Raw genomic sequence first — 6310 nt, 5'->3', positions numbered from 1 at the left:
ATATTATAATATATATAATACTCATCCCAGGGTTTTGTGTCTCTTCCATACAGGCAGGGCTTTCCATGCTATTGGGAGTAACGTGTCAGTTTATGATTTTAAAGTTTTCAATCCGTTATAGACAGACAACATTTCAATTTACAATACAAATAAAATTTTAGAAGACATACAGAATACAAAACCATTACCTTAGTGTTAGGTTAAACAGGCATAAAGTCACGCTGTCACACTGGTACCCAACTTCCTAAACACTGCTTTCAGTTGTAGCACTGGTGGCGATGTTGGTCCTTCCTGGAGGGTTCATGGCCCACAGTCGCCACGCTGTGAGCCGCATAGCTGAGGGTCACTGGGTGATGACTGAGCAACTGGCTGGTTGGTCCCAGAGAAACGCAGTGCACATCCGTGCCCTGGCAAAGGCTTCACCATGCCAGGTGGGCGCAGCTGGAGTGGTCCCTAGACTCAGTTTTTCCAAACAAAGTCTTCCAGTCGAATTAGGCAACATACTTGGGAAAAAGTAGTTTTGGGGTATAAATGTTTGAAAATGGCTCTAAACTATCTCCATCAGTATAAGAGGACATCTAACCGCCCAGCCAAAGAGACCTCGATGTCTTCTGACCAGGCTGACGAATCTCTCCTTCCTGCTGCTGTCTGGGATTAAAATGCTAAGGTTTGCAGGGTGCCAGGAAGTCACTTTAAAACACACTAACAGTCAAACTTGGACGGCCTCTCTGCTTAACACCCAGGCCTTTCGGGATGTGGGGATGCACGGGGTTGTGGACGTAGGAGGGTGCCGGACAGTGACTAGCTGCAGAGCTTCTGCTTGGGTGTCCTGGGAGGTAGGTCAGCCGCCTGCGCAGCTGCAGGGGGCTGGGTCACAGGGAGTGGTCAGCCCCGTCCTTCCTCCCCGGCTGCCCCTCCCCCAGCTCCAAGGGTGTCTGTTCCGCAGCAGGAGGCGTGGGAAGTGAGGAGGGTGGGGGCTGACCACAGAGCCTCTCCCAGCTCCACCTGGCTCCATGGCCCCTGCAGCCCTGAAGCCCCGACACCATCCTGAGAGTCCCTGTTCTTGGTATCCCAGGCAGGAGCCTGCAGGGAGCTCCAGGAGCCTCAGAGGAGAGGACTCGGAGACCGGGTCAGAGGGGGGTCGGCAGGACTTTCCTGCCCTGGGTGTTTCCTTAGAAGGCTTCACCCTCTTTCTGGGCAGCCCCAGCTGCCCAGCAGTTCCCAGCTTCGGCGGGTTCTTCGCTGGAAAGGACCTGCAGTCCTCAAACCGCCCTGGCCTCTGCACCTTCCGGCAGGACCCTGCTGCGATCAGAACTCCTGTGCCCAAATTTTAACACACCAGAGAGTCTCCAGAGAAGTTGCCTCCCATACCGGGGTCCCACCAGAGGGAGCTGAGGCAGGAACGGGACTCTGGGCCCTGGGGAACCACAGACCGGAAGCGGTGGTGGGCAGTGTGGGGGGCGCCTGTTGGATTGGATGGCTTTCAGGTAACTCTTGAACCAAAGCACGTGCTGAGGAAGGTGAGCAGCGGCAGGCAGGCGGCTCTGTCTGGCCCAGAGGAGCCGCACCAGCTCCAGTCCTCAGAGAGACCCTGGTGCCGAAGCTCAACAGAGTGTGTCCTGGGTGTGGTCTCTTTCTGTGGAAAGAGGAATGTATCCGTTTTCCTTGGCTGCTGTCACAAATCGACAGAAAACTCATGGCTTCAATAACACAGATTTATCATCTGACAGTTCTGGGGCCAGAATTTTGCCATGGGTGTCACAGGACAAAGATCCTGGCTTTGTAGTTCCCGTGATTCCCACGTCATGGGCGGGACCTGGTGGGAGGTGTTTGAATCTGGGGCGGGCCTTTCCTGTTCTGTTCTCCGTGATAGCAAATAAGTTTCATGAGATCCGATGGATTTATAAAGGGCAGTTTCCCTGCACATGCTTCTTGCCTGCTGCCGTGTAAGACGTGCCTTCGCTTCTCATTCACCTTCCGCCATGATCGAGGTCTCCCCAGCCATGTGGAACTAGGAGTCAGTTAAACCTCTTTCCCTTTGTAAATTACCCAGTGTTGGATAGTTCTTCATAGCAGTATGAAAATGTCTCATTCACCTTCCGCCATGATCGAGGTCTCCCCAGCCATGTGGAACTGGGAGTCAGTTAAACCTCTTTCCCTTTGTAAATTACCCAGTGTTGGATAGTTCTTCATAGCAGTATGAAAATGGACTAATATAATCTCTGTCTCTGTCTCTGTCTTTCTCTATCTCTTTGTCTATCTCTGTCTCTCTGGCTCTGTGTGCCTCTCTCTTTGTCGTTCTATCTCTTTGTCTCTCTCTGTCTCTGTCTCTCTATCTCTTTGTCTCTGTCTGTGTCTCTGTTTCCCTCTCTGTGTCTCTCTCCTCTGCTTCCACTCTCACATCTCCTTCTCCGTCTCTGCCTTCTTCTTACACAGACCCCTCTGATCACGCTGGGCCAGCCCAGATACTCCAGGGTCATCTTTTCATCTCAGGATCCTGAGCTTGGCTGCACCCGCAAAGCCCCTTTGCCACATAAGGCCACATATCCACCATATCCAGGAATGAGGACATGGACATCCACAGGGGGGCTGCTGCCCAGCCGCAGGACGCTGCAGAGGGCTGGGTGTTAGGGAAGCAGCAGAGCACCACAGACGGGATGGCATCTCAGGTCAGAGCCCAGCAGGCCTTGCTCCACTCCAAGCTCCAACTGCTGCTCAGAACCAGTCTGCCGCAAGCAAGCAGTACATGTTTGTTGAAAAATTGAAACCATCTAAGTAAGGAGTGAGGAAATGCTGGGATAATCAAGGCAATCGCAGCACATAGGGATGCATGACTGAGACGGAGGTCGGGGGAAACTTACTACATAAGAGCTCCTACCTACCGACTATGGGTGACACGCAGACACCTTCCCAGGCCTGAGTCATTCACATCTCCTGCCAGCTGCATGAGGCAGCTCCTACTGGCTCCGTTTAAACAGATGTGAAGTCATTAGCCCAAGCAGCTCTCAGTCCAAGTTAAAGTTTGGGTTTCGGGGCCTGCGTGCTTCATCCGTCATTTGTGTTTCTGAAAAGTGAGATGAATATAAGTTCCAGAATGGCAAACGCGATCTTCAGGCCCCAGGACAGCAGTACTGAGTGATTCCTGGACACATGGGGCGCAGCCGTGGGCACGCCTGTCCCGGGAGCTCACAGCCCCGGTGGGCAACCACAGACCCACGGATCCTGCAGCCGTGGGCACGCCTGTCCCGGGAGCTCACAGCCCTGGTGGGCAACCACAGACCCACAGATCCTGGAACCTGGGTGAAGAATTCCCATCTAAAATCTGCACCTCCTCCAGAAAATCAAGAGGGGTCTGTTGTAAACTTTGAATATATGAAAAACCAAGCCCAAATGTACTGTTTGTGCGAGTCAGATGTACATATGTTGAATTTGCTCAAAATAAGGTAAACTAAAATGTCTCCCACCACCAGAAGTTGTTCTTTCTGGCTCGGCTGAGTATGGCTCCAGCCCCTTTAGGCTGAATGCGCTGTTGGGTTTGGCTTAGAGAGGAATGAATGGAAGAGTGTTCACAGACTGGCTGACTGGCACTGCTCACGCCTGCTAGCGTGTGTGAGAATTCCATTTCACGACCTAAAGAAGAAACTTTTAAAAATTCAAAATAGACTAACAGTGCTGAAACGAGACAGGCACAGTGAGAACATGGGGGACGTTAGAGACCAGAGCAGGACCCCACATGATAGCAACAAAAGGGAAACCAAGCTGTTGATTTTTGATTACGTGGAAGATGGTGAAGATGAATTGTCCCTTACTTAACCGACCGACCTGGGTCTTCCAGCGTCTGTGCCGTCAGCGTCTGGGGCTGTTCAGCATTGTAGGACATGTGGGGCGTCCGTGGTCTCTGCACATGGATGCCCGGTGCCCACCCTTCCCCCGACCTCTCCCTGTACTGACCACCAAGGTGTCTCCTAACATTGTCGAAGGTCTCCTTGTGGGTGGGTGAAGGTGGAAATTGCCCCCAGGTGAGACCCACTGAACTGGAGATGGAACAGGATTCTTGTATGTTAGCACCAAAAGAAGCAATTATTTTTTTCATGAGCAGAAGAAAATAAATGCAAGCCCCTCATTGCTAACAAGAGCAGCCCCCACTTTACTTTCTCTCCACTTTGCTTCTTGAGCCTCTGCCTCGCACCCACAATCTGGACAAACCTGTGGGTATCGAGGGGAAAGGTGCCTTCTGGGTCAGTCTGATTCTTGCACCATGGCATTTGAGGCTGCCTCCAGCACTGTGTCCAAAGACCCTGTCCCAGAGGCCCAGCAGGGCAGGATGGAGACTGCAGGCCAATGGCACACATGGCACACACAGGTGCCTCTGCATCGCAGGCCTGCCCTACCCCGGCCCCCTCCACACACCCCACCCCCACCACAGAGCTCTAGGCTTTTGCCATCGATGGCCAAGCATCATCCTAGAAGCCTGCAAAACAGCCCATCTCTTCTTCATCCTTGGACAAGGCGGTTCTGCCATACTTGGCCGTGTGCCATCTACATGGGGTGTCCACTTGGAACCAGAATGTACAGAACCCTCCGGGTCTCAGAGGCTGCTGGCTCTTTGGGACTGGAGGGCGGCTTTCCAGCCAGCAAGCTAGGCCTTGTCGCCACCGTTTACAATACACAAGAGGGAAAAGCCCCCGGATGGCACTAGGGCACAGATTCCTGTGGACAGCTTTTGTTTGATTTCTGCTTCCAGCCCTTTTGTTTGTTTGCTGTGTGTCCGGGCCGGGCTCCAGGCCGTGTGGTTAACGGCCCTGGCTGAGCCTACAGCTTTCCAGGGCCTGAGTCTCACTGCCCCTTTACTCTGTAATCCCAACCCCGTCATCCTGACTCGGGTCAATTCTGGTAATGAGGGTGGCCATGTGTCACAGAGCCAGGCTGCTCCACCCAATAGAAGAGCTGCTCCTACTGCCCCTGGCCAAGTAGCCTGTGGTGAGACTCCCACACACGGAGCCATGGTGTCCTCGTCTGCAGGACGGGAGTGAATGACACCTCGCATCACTAGGGCCGTGCTCAGAAATGCACTGATCATGGGAAGGGGCTGCAGCGGCCAGTGCACCCGAGGGGACACGTGCCTTGCATCGTCCTGGTCACCCTCACTCTGCAGACGGAGGAGGCAGCTCATGACCCTGATTTGACATCTGACAGTGAGAAAACCAAAGAGCACGGACTTTCCTGTTCCTGCCCTGGCTCTGCTGCTTTCTAACCAGGAGCCCAGAACTTGGCTCATTTTTGTTAGAAACAGCAGAAGCCATCAGATGCCGGCCCGGGAGGTGAGGTAGGCACCGGGGGACCCCTGGGAGCACAATGGTGTTTTCAGCCACCAGAGGCCTCCGTGTCCACAGCAGCGCACGTGCATCCCTCCCCACAGCAGCCGGGGATGCCGAGTTCACTGCCCTGCTCCAACGGTCAGTTCTTCTCGAGGCCCTTGAAAGAGTGGAGGGGAGCAGGGAGCCGACGGAGCCACCGGCTTCCCGCCCGAGTGTGCACTGCCCAAGCAGGGCCGCAGGGGCCTGGCGGGGAGCACTGTTTCCTGCCCAGTGCCAACCTGACTGTACTGGGCTGGTCTTCCCAGGAAATGATGCCAAATTGCAGGAGCCACGAGGCTCTCTGTTGCTTGCACACTGGACACTCAGTGGGGTCTTAGCAAGGCCAGCCTTGGTGCCAGGGAGCCCATGATACTGAGCTAGGGAGCCACAACACCACCACCGCAGTGGTCCTTGTGTTCCTATACCCATTGCACAAACCCTCTCTGGCCAACAGCCCCAGACAGGCTACTCTGCTCACCCCGTGGTCTGGGGCTTTCTCTCTGGGGGGCATTAACGCAGACACAAAGACACAGGCTTTTGCTCATCCTCTTTCCACCTGACAGGCTGACTGTGTGCCCCGTGAGCAGCCGTCGTGTGCGGAGGCGTGTCCTCCACAGCTTCCCGCAGGGCCTTCCCTGCATAGGACGAGACAGCCAGGGCCGCAGTGCAGGCAGCAAGGACCGGGGTGTCCCCACGCTCCCCCAGGGGCCAGCTGCTGCAGGGCACTGCACGTGGCTGGGTGTGGACGGGGTGGTGCGATGGACGCCGTTTCCTGCATTCTACTTCACTTTCTGAACCTGCTCGGTGCTGTCCCTAAGGTGTTGTGTCCACCCCAGCTTGCAACTCACCCATCTCACGACAGCATTCCATGGGCTGCTTAGCTCAGAGTCAGCATCTGTTCTGGGCTGCAGGTTCGTGTCCCCCCAGATTAATATGCCAAGGCCCTAATTCCC

The sequence above is a fragment of the Colobus angolensis genome, unplaced genomic scaffold (assembly GCF_000951035.1).
Source record: "Colobus angolensis palliatus isolate OR3802 unplaced genomic scaffold, Cang.pa_1.0 Scaffold165, whole genome shotgun sequence".
Classification (NCBI taxonomy): domain Eukaryota; kingdom Metazoa; phylum Chordata; class Mammalia; order Primates; family Cercopithecidae; genus Colobus; species Colobus angolensis.
This window is presented reverse-complemented; position numbering follows the sequence as displayed.